This window comes from Podarcis muralis, chromosome 8 (genome assembly GCF_964188315.1).
Source record: "Podarcis muralis chromosome 8, rPodMur119.hap1.1, whole genome shotgun sequence".
Lineage (NCBI taxonomy): Eukaryota > Metazoa > Chordata > Lepidosauria > Squamata > Lacertidae > Podarcis > Podarcis muralis.
In genome coordinates, this window is record NC_135662.1 from 4,755,628 (window position 1) to 4,776,810 (window position 21,183).

The following is a 21,183-nucleotide window of genomic DNA, read 5'->3' on the forward strand; positions in this document are numbered from 1 at the left end:
GAAGTAGCTTCAGGTTTAGCATTTTCGGGTTGCGCTCTCTGGTGACCCAGAAGTAATGGAGCATGTTACTTCCGGGTTTCGCCGCTCATGCATGCGCAGACACTCAAAATGACGTCACATGCATGCGCGGAAGCGATGAATCATGACCCGCACATGCGCAGACGTGGGTTGCATTCGCTTCAGGATGTGAACGGAGCTCTGGAATGGATCCCGTTCGATAAGAGGTACCACGGTACAGTCATACCTCAGGTTACAGATGCTTCAGGTTGCGTTTTTTTGGGTTGCGGACTGCTGAAACCAGGAAGTACCTGAACGGCTTACTTCCAGGTTTTGGCAGTTGTGCATGCGCAGAAGTGCTAAATTGCACTTTGCGCATGCACAGAAGCGCCAAATCACAACCTGCATGTGCACAGATGCGCCACTGCGGGTAGCGAATGTGCATCCCACACGGATCGAGTTTGTAACCCGAGCATCCACTGTATATATATATTTCTCCCTCTGAAACTGCTCTGGCGCTTAACATTGTGCTGGAGTGCTTCCATCCCTCATTGAACTGCTTCCCTCTTTTCTCTACCATCCCCCCACCCCCTTCTCTAGCCTCCTGCAACCACCATTCAAGCCTACTCAAAAACAGGACAATGCAATACATAAAGCAAGGCTGGAGGTTGCATTTGCCACAGGCAGGATATCCCACCGACCCTGGTACTGAATGGAGCAGACAGACTGGCGTTTACTGCGAGCTCTTTATTTCGACCCTGTCTTCTCTGTGAAAAGGGGGCATTTCCCCTCCTATCGGGCACAAATAAAGCCCCCCAAGATCCGGAAGGGAAAACCCAAAGAGCAGTGCTGGAACTCAGAATGCGATCCCAATTAGGCTTGTGGCTTTTTTCTCTTCGTAGCAATCGCTTGGGGCTGTTGTGAAAGCAGGGCGAGACAGGAAATGCCCATCTTTGGCTGGCTGGTCTCTGCCCACCAGCAGTTGTACCCTATGCCATCACAAAGCAAGCTTGATTAACTGACTCACCATGCCGGGGGGGGGGTGGAGAGGGAGGGAGGGAAAAGGGGGGGAAGCCCCATTATTTATATATATGCACGTACACGTACATAATAGTTGGCTTTTAATCTGAATCTGCCGCTTAGATTGGCTGGCATTTCAGCATCTGAGGGGGCTGCCCCCCGATCTGAGCTGTCAGGGCTGAGTCACTTGCTACAGAGAGAGGCTGGCAGGAAAAGGGAGCTGAGGATGGGGAAGATTTTATATATATACACACACACACATAGAGAGAGTGGCTATTGGGTGTGTCATTGGTTGCTGTGGCAAAGTCTTGTGTTGATTTGGTATTGCCATGGCAATCGGGTGGGTGCTACGCGAGGGGACAGACGATAGGCGCCGCATGCGAGTGGCAGTGTAGTTCAGGGTGAGCGATTTTTGGCAATCTCCCCTTTAAAAAGCTGAACACCTGTGGGCAATCTCCCTCCATTTTCTTAATTTTGCACCCCCCTCCAAATAGGGGACGTCTTATACACGGGAGTGTCTTATACATGGGAAAATATGGTATATGTGAAAGAAAACAGAGACCCTCGTCAGGGGATGTCACGGGTGTCCCTCTCACAGGCACACCCCTGGTCACATGCAACTGCACAGATGTGGCATAAAGACAAAGGGACAGGGAACAGCTCCCTGTCAGAGATCCTGTTGTCAATACAGAAGGTCGCAGTTTCAATGCCTGGCATCTCCAGGTACGGCTGTGAAACTTTGGAAACCCGAGTAACGCAGTCCAGGTCCGGTCCCGAATCCAAGGGTTCCGCAAGGAGTCAGTCCGACAGGGCCAAGGCAGGAAACCAGGCTAGGTCAGGCACAGGGTAACAGGCATGATCTAGCATACAGCAATGTTGCTCCTGCAACCTGGGGTGGGTCATCTCTGATGGGGTAACGCCCGGTCCTGCTCCCCCGGCGACTCACTTCCCTGTTTCGCCCAAAGGCGAGCACTCCTCCTGCGAGTACTCAGGTCTCTCCTTCTCTCAGACCTTAGTCTCTGCAGCTTGGGAGACGTCGGTGGTTACTAGACCCAGGGGCCGCCTCAGCCTCCCCTGACCCAACTGGTAGTGGAGCAGCTGTGAGTGATGTCCCAGCTGAAGGCAACGAGGTCATCCCCGCATCTGGAGCCAGGGCAGGCTCAGGCCCCTGACTTGGCCCAGCTGGTGCTTGTTGCAGGGGAAACTGTGCAGACTGGGACTCTTCAGGACCAGGCCCCAGACTTGGTTCAGATGCCACCTGAGGCAAAGGATTCGGTGCGGACTGAGACTCCTCTGGCTCCAAGTCCAAGCCTGAGTCCCAGGCCATCACAGCTGCTGCCAGTCAGAGTGGGCCTGGGCTTTTGCACATGGCATGCTCACACAGCCTCCTCTTTCTGCTTGCCAAGGCACCCTGCCCTCCCTTAATTTTTTTAAAAAATGTGTCTTTGTGTTTTTGATGCCAATTGGGGGGTATTGTTTACTGATTTCTTTGTCTGTGTTTATACTATTTGAAAATTGTGTTGTTATACCAAAACTCGCCCTGGGACCTTAATGGTGAAGGGTGGTGGAAATAATAATAATAATAATAATAATAATAATAATAATAATAATGGTTTTGTTTGATCCAGGGCGCACGAGAGCACAGCGGAACATATTTGCAATGCAAGGCCTGAAAATGCGAAGTCATTATCTCTAGAACACATCACCTTGGATTAATAATAATCAGCCTCTGTTATGTCTGAAATTAGGGAAAATATCTTCCAGGTTTGGGGAACGATGTGGAGTTGCATTCACACAGGCATAGTGCCCAATCCTTTCATTTGAGAAATGAAAAAGCAAGCTAGATACAATAGTGATAGCATTTTCCTGCATTCCTCCAGATTCAAGCTATTCTGAATTTAAACTAGGGGAGGGGTTTGTTGGAAACAGATCCACGTACCTTTTCTAGAAATACTACGGAAAATACTCTGGAATTACCTGTGGCTCAGATCTACTTGTGCTGCCTCACCAAGCTGTTCTTGATGCTTTTTATGAGTGAATGCAGGGGGGAGTTTAATACAGAGTTTTTATTACAAACAAAAGCCATCCACTATTGCTCTTCCAATCCCCTATTCAGAAAAGTTAAAAAGAGAGATTTATTTATTATAGGAAGAGATATACCTTTGCTTGCTTGTTCTCTTTCTCTAGCAAAGTCACAATAAAAACACCAAACCAAAAAGCACTTCAGAGTAGGAAACATTCCTTGTTGTTTCTCTTGTTTCCTGTGAGGGGATCTAGCCTTCAGAGAAACAGCTTTGAGCATGCTCAGAACTGATACATGACTTGGATATAATCTAAGGCTATTCTTGATCCCAAATCCTCCTATATCTGTTGTAGCAGCTGTGCCATATAGACTTCAAAACAATAGATGGAGTGGGAGCTTTCCTAGCAGGGCTGAATTTGAGACAGTCCATGGTTTGTTTGTTTTTGCTTAGAGACATATGGCCATAGCTATATGTTTGGACTGGATTTGGCAGAGCGGTTCACAGACCTGATAGGACAGAGAACAGGTAATGGAGAGAATTACCTCTGTAAGTTCAAGGGGTAGGAATGCGATTTTGTGGAGGGAATTTCTGAAACTTGTTTGGCCTTTTCCAGTAGCCCCAGTGGACCAGCTGATCCCAAATTTACATGGCCATCCATAATTCACACATGCACACACACATGCACACGAAGAACGATTGCGCACCAACACAGACCGAGAGAACATTTTTCACGTCTTAATGAGTAATTCTCCCTGCCTGTCACACGCCATTAAAGGCCACCTTATGGATTTCTGAAAGCAGACAAGATTTGTATGATCACTGTCACTCTCCAGATGTATTGTCATCCATTGTCCTGGGGGTGTTCGCCAGCATATGGCGAGAGAGAAAGAGAGGGAGAACACAGCCAAGTAGAGGAAAGCAATTTTGCATCAATCAGCCAGCACTTGTGCCTTTCTGCTCAGTGATTCTTGTACGCTCAGTGCCACAAACCACGTCTGGGGATGTTAGGTCTGGGCACGACTAGCAATTACAGCTTCTGTATTAAACAGGGTGTCTGAAATGTATGTTGGGTGCTGTAGGCAAACCCCCCCCCCCCCAAAAAAAAAATCAGTTTCATGCAGTGCATGTCCCTGGAGCACTTACAGTCCTCATGGCATGGACAAGCCAAAGGTGGAAACAGGAAGAGAAGAAAAAGTGAAGATAAGCTGAAGTTAAGAAACACTTTCATTGAACAGGAAGGCCTCTGATTAACAGTGCTTCCAGATCACCCGTTCACTGAGCATTCATCCAGATCGGAGATGCCATCTTCTCAAGTTGATTGAGGGCTCCTGACGTGAGGTCCTGGCATCACACACATGACGTTGTATGACATTATGTATGTATGTATGTATGTATGTATGTATGTATGTATGTATGTTATGTATGTATGTTATGTGAAGAGAAGACTCCCTGGAAAAGACCCTGATGTTGGGAAAGATGGAGGTCACAAGGAGAAGGGGACGACAGAGGACGAGATGGTTGGACAGTATTCTCGAAGCTACCAACATGAGTTTGACCAAACTGCGGGAGGCAGTGGAAGACAGGAGGGCCTGGCATGCTCTGGTCCATGGGGTCACGAAGAGTCGGACATGACTAAACGATTAAACAACAACAGTGTTATTTATTCAGTAGTCTGTGTTTGCCTGAGCTTGAGTCTGGACTAAGGATACTGAGCCCCTGTGTTCTGATTCAATACATGATATCCAATCACAGAACATTTCAGGATTTGGGCCTCTGCCATTGGCCCTTAAACTCTGAGTCATGGTTCGCAGCTTGGAAGTTTAGACGGCCAATCACGTTGGGAGTGGGAGTGGGCCAGGCCATGTGTATAAGCAGTTGCTTTGCCCCTGTTGTCCAGTTCTATTAGTTCAATAAAGGTTTTTGCTGTTATCACTGTGTCTTGCCTCATGGGAACCCACCTCCACTTCAGTGTCAATCACAAGAAGCCAGGGGGCAGAGCCGAAAGCCCTCTGAACTTTGAGGGAGCCAAGCCTCCTCTAAAAACCCACATTGGGGGGGGGGGGTGTGAAACTGCCCTGAACCCTAGGAGCTGGTGCCTATCATCCATATTAATTTTCATATTTTTTTCAAAAAAAATATTCATTTTATAACACAATTAAACACTACAAACAGAAATACAAACAATACAAGCAAATTCTTGTCTTATCCTTATTTTTTCTAAACATTGTTAGGTGAGCTTCCCCAAGACCCCCATCTGATTTTCATTTTACCTCATCTTGAAACAATAATACTACTTTAAAATACACTATCTTCTACTTCTAATCCTACAGCCTATATCCACTTCCAAAGCTATTCTAAAATTTAAATATTAACATATTTTTTTCAAATATTCTTTAAACTTCTCCCAGTCTTCTTCCACCATCTCTTCTCTCTGGTCTCCGAGTCTCCCAGTCAGTTTGGCAAGTTCCATATAGTCCATCATCTTCATCTGCCATTCTTCTATAGTTGGTAAATCTTGTTTCTTCCAATTCTTCGCTAATAATATTCTTGCAGCTGTTGTGGCATAGAGAAAATAGTAACATCCTTTTGGGGATTCCTCCCCCCACTTTACCAAGTAAAAGGGCTTCTGGTTTCTTAATAAATGTGTTTTTCAACAGTTTTTTCAGTTCAATAGATCCTTTCCCAGAAGTCTTTTACCTTGGGGCACATCCACCACATGTGGTAAAAGGTTCCTTCTTTTCCCTTACATTTCCATCCATATTAATTTTCAGGAGAAGATCAGAACCTAAGAAGAGCCTGCTGGACCAGGCTCTTGATCCATCTCATCCAACCTCCTGTTCTTGCAGGGGCCAATGAGAGGCTTGCTGGAAACCCACAAGCAGGATTCTAGCACAAGAGCACTCTCCTCTCCTGTGGCTTCCAGCAAGTGCCTTCAACTATGACAGCAGGGCATAGCCATCATGGCTAAGAGCCCCTGTCAGTCCTATCTCTCATGGATTTGTCTAACCCTCTTTAAGAGCCATCTAGGTCAGTGGCCACCACTATCTCCTGTAGGAGCAAGTTCTGTAGTTTAACTATGAGTTTTGTGAACAAGTACAGTGGTACCTCGGGCCACAGACGCTTCAGGTTACAGACTCCGCTAACCCAGAAATAGTACCTTGGGTTAAGAACTTTGCTTCAGGGTGAGAACAGATATCGTGCAGCAGTGGTGCAGTGGCAGCAGGAGGCCCCATTAGCTAAAGTGGTACCTCAGGTTAAGAACAGTTTCAGGTTTGTCAGGGGACTGCCATCGGAACAGGGGAGGGAGGCAGGGGGGCTGTTGGAATACAGAGTGCCTCCAAAACTCCTGAGGAGCAGTTCCTTTTCCAGAGGTAAGAAAAGCCACACCTCCAGTGAGGAAGAGAGGGAAGGGGCCAGCCAGGCGAGGAAAGGGCTTGAGGATGCCGCTGAGAGCCCCAGTGCCTCACCTCGCCAGGCTGGCCAGGGGGGACACACGCTACTTCCGTCGCTCAGCTTGCACAGAGGGGTGAAACGCAAGGAGGGGAGGAGGCGGCTTGGGGTGCCGAAGTTCTTATGTTGGGGGAGAAGCTGGAAGGAGCCACTCCTGGATTTTGCAAGTGACTAAGACGGACATGAACTTTGTAGATCTGCACTGTAAATAGTTTGCACAATAAAACCTGTAAAAGCCAGGTCAGAGTCCTGCCTGGTTACCCACAAGCTACCACCATCAGCATCTGACAAGAACGGACCTCCAGAACGAATTAAGTTCTTAACCGGAGGTACCACTGTACTTTATTTATTTTTTTTAAAGATATTTATTAGAATTTTACAGCATGAAAAAAGAAAAAAGAAAAATACAAAATCAAAATAGATAAAAAACAATTCCATCTTTTGATCACTTTCTTTCATTTGCTTATTTCCCGGACCTCCTCACACCTCCCATTTTGTATTCCAGTTCGATTTATTAGTTCAGCAAATCCTTCCCCTCTTTATTTTATCCTAATCTTTAATCTTAAAATAAAGTAACATTAAATTTTTGTCTGTTAATAGTCCATTTTTCTCTCTCCATACTCCTTATAGCGTTATAGCTAAAAACCACGTAACTTTTCATCCAACATCATTCTAACATTCATTAATTTTACAATATTTCTGTAGGTAGTCTTTAAATTTCTTCCAATCTTCTTCCACCAACTCTTCTCCCTGGTCTCGGATTCTGCCGGTCATTTCTGCCAGTTCCATGTAGTCCATCACCTTCATCTGCCATTCTTCCAAGGTGGGTAGATCTTGTGTCTTCCAATACTTTGCGATAAGTATTCTTGCTGCTGTCGTGGCATACATTATGTATGCCACTGTACTTTCTTTTATATGCTCTGAATCTTCCAGCATTCACCTTCATCGGAGGTCCACGAGTTCTAGCGTTAGGAAAGAATGAGAAAAAGTTCTCTCCACCCGCTTTCTCCATGCTATACACAGATTTATGAACTTCTATGATGTCACCTCTTGCTCATCTAAACTAAAAAATCTACAGTGCTACAACATTTCCTCGTAGGGGGACACGCTTCAATCACTTGATCATTTTGGTTGCCCTGCTCTGAATCTTTCCCAACTCTACAATATCCTTTCTGAGGTGAGGTGACCAGAAATGCACACTGCATTCCAAAGCGGTCGCACCATAGATTTGTATAATGATATTGTGGTATGAAACAACTTTGGCTATTTAATGAGCATTTCTTCTGATTTGTTCACAGTAGATGACATCGGGTTGAATACCGGTTGCTGGAAGCCATGGGAGAGAAGAGTGCTCTTGTGTATAGGTCCACCTTGTGGGTTTCCAATAGGAACATCTGTTTGGCTGCTGTGGGAACAAGATGCTGGAATATATTGGCCGCTGGCCTGATCCAGCAGGCCTGATCTAGATTGTGTTCTTAGGAAGCAAGTGTTTTCCTACATGTTCCACTGTATTCCCCTACAACTTTCCTTATTGCAAAAGATCTAATCTTTCAAGGTAGGTGAGTTTGTTGTGCAAGATCTCCCAAATGGCTATACAGTCATACCTTGGGTTACAGACACTTCGGGTTGTGTGATTTTGGGTTGCGCACCGCGCCGAACCCGGAAATACCGGAACGGTTACTTCTGGGTTTTGGCACTTGTGCATGTGCAGAAGCTCTAATCCGCGCTTTGCACATGCGTAGAAGCCCCGGATCACGACCTGCGTGTGCGCAGACACGCGGGTCGCAGGTTGCGAACACTGCAGGTTGCGAACGTGCCTCCCACAGTGATCACGTTCACAACCCGAGAGTTCAGTGTAATAAACATGTAAACCTTTATTTGCTGGTATGTGAAGGATTCCGACCAAAATATAGTAGCAGTCTGCAAGTGCCCTAAGTTTTTGAGCTATGAGAATAACATTGTTGACTGCTCAGAGGAAAAACTGATCAGGTCTCCTCCTGTGCTTCCAACTGCTGTTTGATCAGCAGAAATTGGTGGAGTGAAGCTCAGCACAGCATGGAGATAATCACCTGCCAGTATCTACCTATAAAATGGCTGCTAAAGTCATGGGATAGGGAGCTGGTTAAAATGGAAAATTCTGCATGAGAAAAAGGAATGTGGGTGGAATAAGAAGGGGAGTCGATTCCTGGGATGGGATGTTGTTGCAAACATAAGAGTTTGTATGGAAATGAGAAATGCAGGTCTGGGACAGGAAGGAGGATATACTTTCATTTATCAGGGACTAGAAACTTGAAGCCGAATTTGATGACCAATCTGGTTCTAGCCAAATCATTTGGACACCTCAGCTTGTAAAGATTTCTAGTCCATGGCATTATGAAACCAACTGTAACCATACAGTTACATCAGCAACTGAAAAGGTGAGAGACAATGCTTTAAAATTGTCATGAGAGCATTTCCCCCCAGTCTAACTATCTTACAAAGTTGTTGTGACACTAACAATAAGATTGCATAGTCCGCTTGCAACAAGGCAAAGATTGCACTGGAGCTTACAAGTCTAATTTAGTACAATTACCTGTGGCTGGCTGGTACCAAGGCTTTTACACTTAAAAACTATGTTTTGCTTTGAAGTGGTAGAAAAAAAAATTCCCCAAACAAACTAAGCAACAAACCCAGTGAAATTGTACATCTGGCTGAATCTCCCTTCCATTCCATTTGGTTTGCTTTCATTTGCACACAGGGTCCCTTCCAACTCTACAATTTTCTTGATTCGGTGACTAATTCTGGGATTTGTGTGCCCAGTCGCAGGCTCATCGTCCCCAGGAGCCAGGCCCAGATGAATAAGACACAACATAGCGTAGTTATGGGATTAAAAATTAGGCCACAACTTTATTGAATTTCATATGTAAGAAACCTTGACTTAGGCATTGGGTGTGTATCCCTCTCAGCCCTCAGTTGGGGTCTGAGGCTAAGCAGCGGCAGGCAGGAATTATGGGGGACACTGCAAAATGTGTGTTTACGCAGCTGGGGCCCCCCTCCAAATTCTGGGAGTGTGACCATACACCAAACACTCATGGTCAGTGACCCTCAGCATAAACCCCTCTAATAGGGCCCTGCTAACACCACCATGTGAGGGCTGTGTTACCACGCTACCCTCCATTATGTTGATGGACAAGAGGATTTTGCTCATGGAGTGAGAGCTGGACCATAAAGAAGGCTGATCACCGAAGAATGGATGCTTTTGAATTCTGGTGCTGGAGGAGACTCTTGAAAGTCCCATGGACTGCAAGAAGATCAAACCTCTCCATTCTGAAGGAAATCAGCCCTGAGTGCTCACTAGAAGGATAGATCCTGAAGCTGAGGCTCCAAGACTTTGGCTACCTCATGAGAAGAGAAGACTCCCTGGAATGATCCTGATGTTGGGAAAGATTGAGGGCACAAGGAGAAGGGGACGACAGAGGAAGAGGTGGTTGGACACTGTTTTTGAAGCTACCAACATGAGTTTGACCAAACTGTGGGAGGCAATGGAAGACAGGAGTGCCTGGCGTGCTCTGGTCCATGGGGTCGGACATGACTAAACGACTAAACAACAACAACAACCGAACACCAGTGAAACTAGCAAAAATGTATAGAACAAATAATTCATGTTGGAAATGTAAAGAAAAAGAATAATTATTAAGTTTGCAGATGATACTACCATACAGTGGTACCTCGGGTTAAGAACTTAATTCGTTCTGGAGGTCTGTTCTTAACTTGAAACTGTTCTTAACCTGAAGCACCACTTTAGCTAATGGGACCTCCCGCTGCTGCTTCCGTGCCGTCGTGCGATTTCTGTTCTCATTCTGAAGTAAAGTTCTTAACCCAAGGTACTATTTCTGGGTTAGCGGAGTCTGTAACCTGAAGCATCTGTAACCTGAGGTACCACTGTAATGGGTGTAATTACAGGTGGAGATGAATCAGCATACAGGGGGGAGGCTCAAAAAGTATCTACATGGTGCTAAGAGAATCACTTGCATTGACTAAATGGCCTGTGTCAGAGGGAGCCTCCTTACCTGGCCTTGGCTCCACCCCCCAAGCCACCCCTGATTGGCTTATTTAAACCAGGGACAGGCGGGAACCCTGCAACCTCAGCAGCCAGCTCAGAGGACAGAGCAATGGCCAGGCAGCTATGGCGTGATTCCGGGGGCCCAGGGAGCCCGCACTGGGTTGCAATAGTTGCCCACCTACAAGACTGGTGAGCGGTCACTGTACTACTTTACATAAGGGGGAACTTGGAGCAGAGGCATCGTAAGGTGGGTACAGTAGGTGCGGTGGGTGTGGTTCGCCCCAGGTGTGCAGAACTCAACATCTGTGTTATGTACTGAGTTGAATAGGATCCAAAAGGCAGCAGTCTGATTGGTCCTAGAACAATAGGATTCAGAATGCAGCAGTCTGATTGGTCCTAGAAAAATGCAGCAGTATGATTGGTCTGCAGGAGCCACCCAATCCAGCTCTAGGTGGAAGTGAATCCGCAACCTGATTGGCCCACGGGAGAATCCCGGAATTAGCCAATCAGGTGCGCCCCATTGTGTAAATAATGTATATAAAGCAGATATTTTGCGCGAACTTTCATTCCTCACTACTATGAGCTGAATAAAGAGCATGAAATCCACACTCGATTCCGACTATATTTCACTCTGTGAGAAACGCTGCGGCTTTGGTGCGTGCAGGCTTCCAGCTTGCTCCCCCCAAAAAGCTCAACAACTTTGGGTCTGGGAAAAAAATGAAACAAAGTCAAACTATTTTTGTAGGCAAAAATAAAAAAAATTCAATGTGGGGGGAGGGGGAGTCACAAGAAATCTTGCTGACACCTGATCTTGCTCCACCACTGACTTGGAGGTGCCAAGCCATTGTTTGTCTTTCTTTCCAGACTTGTAGGTTTGGAAGGCTGAAGAATATAACAATCTCACTTAGCTGTTGCAATAACCAAGTGGGACGTTAAACTGGGACCTGCTGCAAAATGTTGCATTGTTTAGGTTCCAAGTAGTCATGACCTCTTCCAGGATATTTCGTTTCGTTCATCTTCCTTTACGGCTTGTTGCTTTCCTCCCGACACGGTCCCTGATCTGAGCCTAGTGAGCATGCTCGGTTTGCAAAGGGTCGCTGGGGTGGGCATTCACACCCCCTTAGGTCCCCCCCCCCCAAACACACTTCTTTCATGCTTCTGCAAACCCTGGGCATTTACCCGAGTCTGCTGATAACCCCCACGCTTTGGGAGCTGTTGGCTTTTGGCTATAAAAGCATCAAATTCTGAGAAGGTATATAGGGCATATGCACACCACAGAAATGGTCCAGACTCATTCTGAATCCCACTGACCTGAAGCATGTTCAGAATTAATTGCTAACAAAGAGGTGAGCACAGGAGTCATGCAGAATACACCCAGTAACAAAACAAGCAACAATTAATTGAAGAAGGGATTTCTTTTCATCCAATACAGGAGAACATTATTTAAAGCCCAGCCTGGATCTAACTGTTGCCACATCAGGTTAAAACACCAGAAGCTGGTCACTCCAGCCCAGTACTATCTAAACTAACTGGCAATGGCTTCCCAGGTGTGCTGGGCCTGGGGTTAACCTGTGAAATGCTGTCCAGGACCAGTCCAGAATCTGAAGTTTCTGCTGGGAGTCAGTTCGAGAGGGCCAAGGCAGGACACAAGGCAGGAAACCAGGCAAGGACAGGGGCAGGATCTAGCATATGGCAATGTTGCTCCCGCAACCTGGGGTGAGATCCGACAGCTTTTTATCTTTGTCGGGGTAGTGGCCAGTCCTGATCCCCCGGCGACTCACCTCCCTGTTTCGCCTGAAGACGAGCACTCCTCCTGTGAGTACTCAGGTCTCTCCTTCTCTCAGACCTCAGTCTCTGCAGCTCGGGAGACATCGGTGGGTGACTAGACCCAGGGGCTACCTCAGCCTCTCCTGACCCAACTGGTAGTGGAGCAGCTGTAAGTGATGGCCCAGCTGAAGGCAACGAGGGAATCCCTGCATCTGGAGCCAGGGCAGGCTCAGGCCCCTGACACGGCCCAGCTGGTTTTTGTTGCAGGGGAACCTGTGCAGACTGGGACTCTTCAGGATCAGGCCCCAGACTTGGTTCAGGTGATGCCTGAGGCAAAGGATCAGGTGCAGACTGAGATTCCTCTGGTTCCAAGTCCGAGCCTGAGTCCCAGGCCATCACCCCAGGGTTTCAGACAAGAGGGCGTTCCTACTCCTTCCTGAAGATGCTGAGCTGAACCTGGGTCCTTCTGCTGCTGAGTTCCATCTCTGCCCCAACAAAACACAAACATAAGACACTGCCGTACACCGAGACAAACCATTGGTCTATCTAGGCCAGCATCATCTACCCTGAGACAGCCAGTGTGGTGTGAGAGCAAGTGTGGTGTAGTAGTTAAGAGCAGTGGACTTGTAATCTGGTGAACCGGGTTCGCTTCCCCGCTCCTCCACATGCAGCTACTGGGTGACCTTGGGCTAATCACACCTCTCTGAAGTCTCTCAGCCCCACTCACCTCACAGAGTGTTCGTTGTGGGGGAGGAATGGAAAGGAGAATGTTAGCTGCTTTGAGACTCCTTAAGGTAGTGATAAAGCGGGATATCAAATCCAAACTCTTCTTCTTCGGATTGGCAGCATTTCTCCAGGATTTCAGGAAGGGTTTTGTACAGGCTCTACCTGGAGAAGCTGGGGGTTGAACCCGGGTCCTTACACATGTAGCAGAGTTGCTCGACTGCAAAGCTACAGCTCTTGGAAAGTTCCTTTTGTGCTCGATTTCATGCCTCAAGACTTTGTTTACTGACTCATTTCTACCTTTTCATGAATGGCAAAGACGGGTTGTCAGTGAATCAGATCCCGTCCTTGTTTCTCACCCCAGGAAACAAAGGAAATGGTAGGACGGGAGATCGGCACTCTAATGACTCTCAAGTGGTTTAAACACCGCTACATTCACAATGGCTGACATCTTTCGCTTTCCGATCAATAACTGGAAGGAAAAGAAGCGGAGAGGCCCACGGCCTCACTTAGTCATCTTATTTGGGCTGAGGTGGAAAATGGGCTCCATTTGTGTCTTCTAGAGGATGCTGGCAGTTTTCCCAGCTGTGTGAAGTTATACAGAAGGGGCATTTGGAGATTATGCTAATAAACTCAACATTATACAAATACCAACCCACCCCTCTAAAGAGTGGAGAAAGCTCTTCTTGCATTGCAACTCCTAATATTCTTGGGCCTTGGCAGTGCTGATTGGGATTGATGGGAGCTGGAATCCAGTAATTTCTGGAGAGCCACAGGTTCCCCATCCCTGATTCTAGGACTAAAGAATAGAATAGATTCTAGAGCTAAGGTAGAATTCTCAACAGAAACTGTGTCACTATAAGTGGCTGGCGACTGAGGAGGAAACAGGAAATGGGCAGTGACTGGGGAAGAAGCAGGAAGTGAACACCAGCTGTGAGGAAGCATGTTTTTTAGTCTAGACAGAGCCAGGCCAAATGGGATTCCCTTAGAATACATTTGAGAACCTGGAAACCTAGAGCTTATAGTCTGGCACAGACACATGCTCAGGCAAAGAAGATCAAAAACCACAGTATCTGAAACAACAGACCCTCCCAAGTTTTTTATTCCAGGGACAGAAGCTGTCTTGGTTTCTGATTTGATCCTGGAATGTCCTGCTTTTCCTTAAAGGTAAAGGGACCCATGACCATTAGGTCCAGTCATGGCCGACTCTGGGGTTGCGGCGCTCATCTCGCTTTATTGGCCAAGGGAGCCGGTGTACAGTTTCCGGGTCATGTGGCCAGCATGACTAAGCCGCTTCTGGCGAACCAGAGCAGCGCACGGAAACACCGTTCACCTTCCCGCCAGAGCGGTACCTATTTATCTACTTGCACTTTGACGTGCTTTCGAACTGCTAGGTTGGCAGGAGCTGGGACTGAGCAATGGGAGCTCACCCCGTCCCGGGGATTTGAACCACCGACCTTCTGATCAGCAAGTCCTCGGCTCTGTGGTTTAACCCACAGCACCACCCGCGTCCCACAGTAGGGGCAGAGGTGAAGGCAAAAGTAGGTAGAGCAACAAATATACAATTACATTAGGGATGTCCGTAGGACATAGCAGACCACAGACCTGACAGCTTTTGTAGAGGTCAGGCTTTGCCACATGACCTCTTTGGCCCATAGAAGCAAACAAGCAGAATCAAGGAACTGTAGAGCTGGAAGGGACCCCCAAGGCTCATCCAACCTCAACTAAGGAATCCCTGACAGATGGCCACCCCAACGCTGCTTAAAAACCTCCCATGAAGGAGAGTCCACCACCTTTCAGGGTAGCTTGTTCTATTGTCAAACTGGTATTACAGTCAGAAAGCAGTGGCTGGTGTGTGATCACAACGCCAAAGGCATAATTCTCCATGCCTGAGATTTTCTGTCACTTGGCCAAGCCCTCTTGCCTCATTGACAAGGATCCCCTGTGGCTTGGTCTTTGTTGAAGGGGCCGCCGTTGCAACCCACACCATTCATTGCCTGCCTCTGCTGACCATTCTGGTCACCCTTGGCAACTCATCAATGGACCACTTAGCGGAAGGGGAATGAGGGGAGGGGAGAAAAAAACAGGAAACAAGGAGAGGTCTTGAAAACAGCCAAGGGCCTGTTTTGGAATGCAAGTGGCCTCTGTGTGCCTATCCCTTATTCTTTCTTTCTTTCCTTCCTTCCTTCCTTCCTCCCTCCCTCTTCCTCCTCGTCCTCCTCCCCTGTAGCTTCTCCGCCCAAACCACTTGATCTCCATTGTCTAGGACTTCCTTCTCCTTTCAAGCAAGCTCGAAAGACCCAGCAGGGAGGTGGTTGCAGGAAGTATCCCTCACTTGAGTATTGAAAGAACGGTTTGTATATGTGGCTGCGTGTGTGCTTGTGGCATTGTTGTCATGCCATGTGCGGCTCAGGGTAATTTTTGTCGTAACAATCATCCCTATTTTGGTCCTTTGGAGACATGACAAAACTCCTGACAATGGAACCTGGGCGGCGTCTTTCTCTCTTCCTTCACCGTGGAAGTCCACTCCACTGCTTGCATAAGCTGCTTCCATTGAAACGCCTGAAAATAAGAGGTGAAGGTTTTCCACCTTGCCAAGGAAGCTATTTCAATCTATTGTGCTCCAACATCACACACAACAAGTGTTTTGTTTTGTTTTTAAAAAAGAACGAAACAAAATGCTCAGCACATTCAGGGAACACCTCTGAGGGCATGGCAATTTCCTCTCTTATTGAAAGGGGACACCTTGTGCTAGACCACAGGATGTGTCAATATTGGGTCCTTGTAGGGCTGGCCTGCCATCGAGGGATGGTGAGGCAGTTGTCTCCTCCACTACATGCTTCTCTCCTCCACTACATGCTTCTATCTTGTACTCCCTCACCATCTTCAGCATGAAGGAGGGGGGGCACTCCGGATGAGGTGGTAGAGATGGCTGAAGGCAGCACTTTTTGTTTAGCCTCAAGCGGAGAAACACCCTGGGCCAGGCCTGAGTTCTTGTCATGCTGCTCTGTCTAACAGCTGGGGTGGGGGAGCTTTTTCAGCTGGGGGGGGCACATTACCTCATGGGCAATCTTATGGGTACTGCATGCCAGTGGTGGCATGCAGTAATGGCATTGCCAGAGGCAAAAAGAGGGTAAGATACAACAACCAGAGGTTCCTACTCATCGCCATCATATTTATATGCCACCCATCTGGGTCGCCCCAGCCACTCTGTGTGGCTTCCAACAAAATACAGTCATACCTTAAGGTTGCGTTTTTTCGGGTTGCAGACCGCCAAAACCCAGAAATAACGAGTTACTTCCAGGTTTCGGCAGTCGCGCATGCGCAGAAGCGCTAAATCACACTTTGTGCATGTGCAGAAGCACCAAATCACAACCCTCACATGCACAGACACGCAGACACGGGTTGTGAACGCTGCGGGTTGGAAACATGCATCCAGCACGGATCACGTTCGCAACCCGAGCGTCCACCGTATTAAAAACATAATAAAACATTAAACATTAAAAACTTCCCTATACAGGGCTGCATTCAGATGTTACATAGCTGTTTATCTCCTTTACATCTGATGGGAGGGCATTCCTCAGGGTGGGCACCACCACCGAGGAGGCCCTCTGCCTGGTTCCCTGTAACTTCACTTCTTGCAGTGAGGGAACCGCCAGAAGGCCCTCACTAGATCTCAGTATCTGGGCTGAACAATGGGAGTGGAGATGCTCCTTCAGGTATACTGAGCCAAGGCTGATTAAGGCTTTAAAGGTCAACCCTGGATCAAGCCAATGGCCTGCCTAGTCAAGTATCCTGTTCTCAAGTGGGCAACCAGGTGCCTGTGGGAAACCAGTGTGCAGGATTTGAGCACAAGCGTCATCTCCCTTCCTGTGGTTTCCAGCAACTGGTGTTCAGAAGTATTACTGCCTCCAGCTGTGGAGGAAGAGCATGCCCATCATGGCTAGTAGGCATTGATAGCCCTTCTCTTCCATGAATTTGTCTAATCCCTGAGCTCTGCCTCCACAATCGGAAGCAGCAATGCTTCTGAATAAAAGCTCGAATCCTGTTTGCAGGTTTCCCATAGACATCAGGCTGGCCACTGTGAGAACAGGACACAAGGTGGGCCACTGGTCTGATCCAGTAGGTTCTTCTCGGGTTCTGATGGTCTTCTTCTCAAGATCGCCTGACACCAACCTGCTCATTTCAGAACTGAGCATTTCGTCTTCAGGTCTCCCAACGATGACTCTCTGTTTCCCCCCTCTCCTTCCCCTTCCCAGAGACTCACAGTAACAATTGCCAAGGTAACAGCATTTCGCTCAGAGTGGCACCAAGTGCTTTTGCAGAGCTCACATTCCCAAGTACGGGGGCGTGTGCTGTGCCTGCGGTCCCGGTGGGATTTGAAATCGGAGAGTCATAGACCAGGGTGTGTGGGTGCAGAAATTCTCATGCTGCCAGCTGACAACCAGCGGGGGCTGAAAGGTCACTTGCTGCAGGCTTCCTTTCGCAGCCCTTTGGCAGGGCCAAAGCAGCCACCTGCACAGGAGCAACTCTCCTGGAGTCAATGGGAAATGGAGTGGAGAGGGGCAGGAAATCCTCAGAGGAGAGCTGTTGCTCTGGGGAAGTTTCTGGGGACTAAGCCTTCCCCCAGCTTTCCTGGAGCAAGAATCTCTGGCTTAGAGGGCTGGCTTCAGGTTGGAAGGGGGCCTTGCCAGTGCCTTCCAGTGCACTCCCACTGGCTTACTGGAAATAATAATAATAATAATAATAATAATAATAATAATAATAATAATAAAATATCCCACCCTCCCCATCCGAAGCCGGGCTCAGAGCAGCTAACAACAATAAAAGTGACACAGCATTCTAAAATCAATTCAAAATCAAATTAATGGCAACCATTGGGGTAGAGTTCTATGAGGATTACAGAAGGAGGGTTTAAAGGATATTGGGGTTGCTTGTGCGTAAAGGGTGCTACTGTTCTAGGCAACGTAGCCTGGCAAAACCTTTCCCTGGCTGGACAGCCCTTTCTCCATGGCTGTGTCAGTCACTGGCAGAATCCGTCAGTGGGCATTTCCTGAACTTCTTCCAACATAGAAACTCTTTAACAGCAAGTGTCCTCCTCGCCTCCCTGCGTGGAAGTCTCCTGCGCAGAGTGGGCGTGCCCAACGGAGGTCCTGTGCTCTCCCCACTGGTCTCTGTGGAAGAGTCTTGGAGCCCTCTCTCCACAGTTTCCCCTTGCTTCCTGGTGTCACTCCTATTTCCTTCCTCAAAGGAAGTGTTCTCTCTCCCCCTGCTGGACCCTTCTCCTGCATCGTTGGGGAGCCTTACCTCCAGTATCGGCTCCGATGGCAGTTCCCTGACAGAGGGGGTCAGGCTGTGCCTTGGCCAAAGGCCTGGTGGAACAGCTCTGTCATGTAGGCCCTGCGGAAAGATGTCGAGTCCTGCAGGGCCCTAGTCTCTTGTGACAAAGCGTTCCACCAGATCGGAGCCACGGCAGAAAAAGCCCTGGATCTGGTTAAGGCCTCTGGTTGAGGTTTCCCTGTGGCCTGGGATCTCCAAGATATTTTTGTTTGAAGACCATAAGGTCCTCCATGGGACATATCAGGAGAGGCGGTCCCGTAGGTACGAGGGTCCTAGGCCGTATAGGGCTTTAAATAATGATGGGCAGCAGCAGTCTGCTCAGCGGTGGGCAGGACCATGCATTTACATCCCCCACAATGCCCCCAGTATAGGATTGTTCTAGGGAAGCGTCTGAGCTCCCAAACCCTGTTTGGAAAAGGGACAGTATCAATAGCATGCCCTGTTGGGGTACCTGGACTGCTTGAAGATGCTGTGTGCCAGTCTCATTGGCATACCTCAATTTGGCAATGTTTCATACCCTTCAACATTTCTCTGATGAAAGTAGGGACAGTCTATTCAATAACAACAACAACAACAATAACAATGATTAATTTTATTATCTATACCCCACCCGTCTGACTGGGTTGCCCCAGCCATTCTGGGCAGCTTCCAACATATATAAAAACATAATAAAACTCTACAGGGCTGCCTTCATATGTCTTCTAATGGTTTATAGTTACTTCTCTCCTTGATTCAAGGGTTGCATAACTTCATACCCTCCAACATTTCTCTGATGGAAATAGGGAAGTCCTAAGGAAAAGCAGGCAGGGATGAGGGTGGAGCTGTGGGTTAAACCACAGAGCCTAGGACTTACTGATCAGGAGGTCGGTGGTTCGAATCTCCACGACGGGGTGAGCTCCCATTGCTTGGTCCCTGCTCCTGCCAACCTAGCAGTTCGAAAGCACGTCAAAGTGCAAGTGGATAAATAGGTACCGCTCCGGCGGGAAGGTAAACGGTGTTTCCGTGCGCTACTCTGGTTCACCAGAAGCAGCTTAGTCATGCTGGCCACATGACCCGGAAGCTGTACGCCGGCTCCCTCGGCCAATAAAGCGAGATGAGCGCCACAACCCCAGAGTCAGTCATGACTGGTCCTAATGGTCAGGGGTCCCTTTACCTGCCCCTACTGGTAAGGGAATGTGACCCTCAGTCTGAAGAGCAGGAGGGGGCACACCGGAGAGATCTGATGTATCACAAGTGTTAAGAAATGTTGGCATTGATCTGTCTCCGGAAACAATGTGCCTTTGGGGGTGAAGTCAAACTGTTGAAAGCTTACAGCATCTGCTGTGGCTGTAGAGAATGATATAGGAGAGACATGTTTTCTTGTAGCTGGGGCAGATGAGGGCGTCCATTTGTGCTGCTGCATATGCACCATGGCGTTTCTCCTCCCAGCAGTCATTTCTCCTCTAGTCACTGCTATGGATGCCCAACCTGACTGTTGGTCTCCAGACACTGTGGTCATCTGCAGGGTTGATGTTTCCAGCTTTGATATCATGTTTGCAGACATTTTCGGAATACAGAGGAAGGATTGAATTTGAATCTCAACTCTGCCTTGAAACGGAAGTCAATAGATAGTGTTAGATGAGCTTCTTTCTTTCCATTTTAGTCCGGTGTAGGCTCGTCCATTAGGGAGAATGGAGGAAATGTTCCATCAACTTCAGCCTTCCATCAGCAGCCAACCCCACCTGCCTCCCCTCTTTGTTGTTGTTGTTATTGTTTAGTCGTTTAGTAGTGTCCGACTCTTCGTGACCCCATGGACCAGAGCACGCCAGGCACTCCTGTCTTCCACTGCCTCCTGCAGTTTGGTCAAACTCATGCTGGTAGCTTCGAGAACACTGTCAAACCATCTCGTCCTCTGTCGTCCCCTTCTCCTTGTGCCCTCCATCTTTCCCAACATCAGGGTCTTTCCCAGGGAGTCTTCTCTTCTCATGAGGTGGCCAAAGTCTTGGAGCCTCAGCTTCAGGATCTGTCCTTCCAGTGAGCACTCAGGGCTGATTTCCTTCAGAATGGAGAGGTTTGATCTTCTTGCAGTCCATGGGACTCTCAAGAGTCTCCTCCAGCACCATAATGCCTCCCTTCTTACTTTCAGCCAATTGGGGTGGATTTGCCTGTCATTGGTTCTGAATCCACCTACTACTAGTAGGTGGAGCGGGTTATAAATAATAAATTATTATTATTATAAATTATTATCGTTTCCCTGCATTCCTCCCTACTAGTAACAATGGGCACCACCCACCAATCTGTCTACCTGCAATATGTGGCTAACACTGACCTACCTTACAGTTGGGGGTTGCATCAAGATAATGCATATGAAGGGCCATGAGCAGTACAAAATGGGCTGTTATTTCACCCAAATATCTCTTTTAGATGGACCTTTATCCCTGAAGATGCAGTGACAGAAACACAGGCTAGATTCTCCACCTTTTCTCATGGTCAAAGCTCCATTCTGTTTACAGTTGCTTGACACAGAGCAATCCCCATGCTAGGAAATGCTTTATTTGTGTACAGTGGTACCTCAGGTTACATACGCTTCAGGTTACAGACTCCACTAACCCAGAAATCGTGCTTCGGGTTAAGAACTTTGCTTCAGGATGAGAACAGAAATCATGCTCCGGCAGTGCAGCAACAGCAGGAGGCCCCATTAGCTAAAGTGGTGCTTCAGGTTAAGAACAGTTTCAGGTTAAGAATAGACCTCCGGAATGAATTAAGTACTTAACCTGAGGTACCACTGTATTGCAGGATAGTGGATCTTATAGCATAGTAGTGGTTGCAGTAATCCACAGG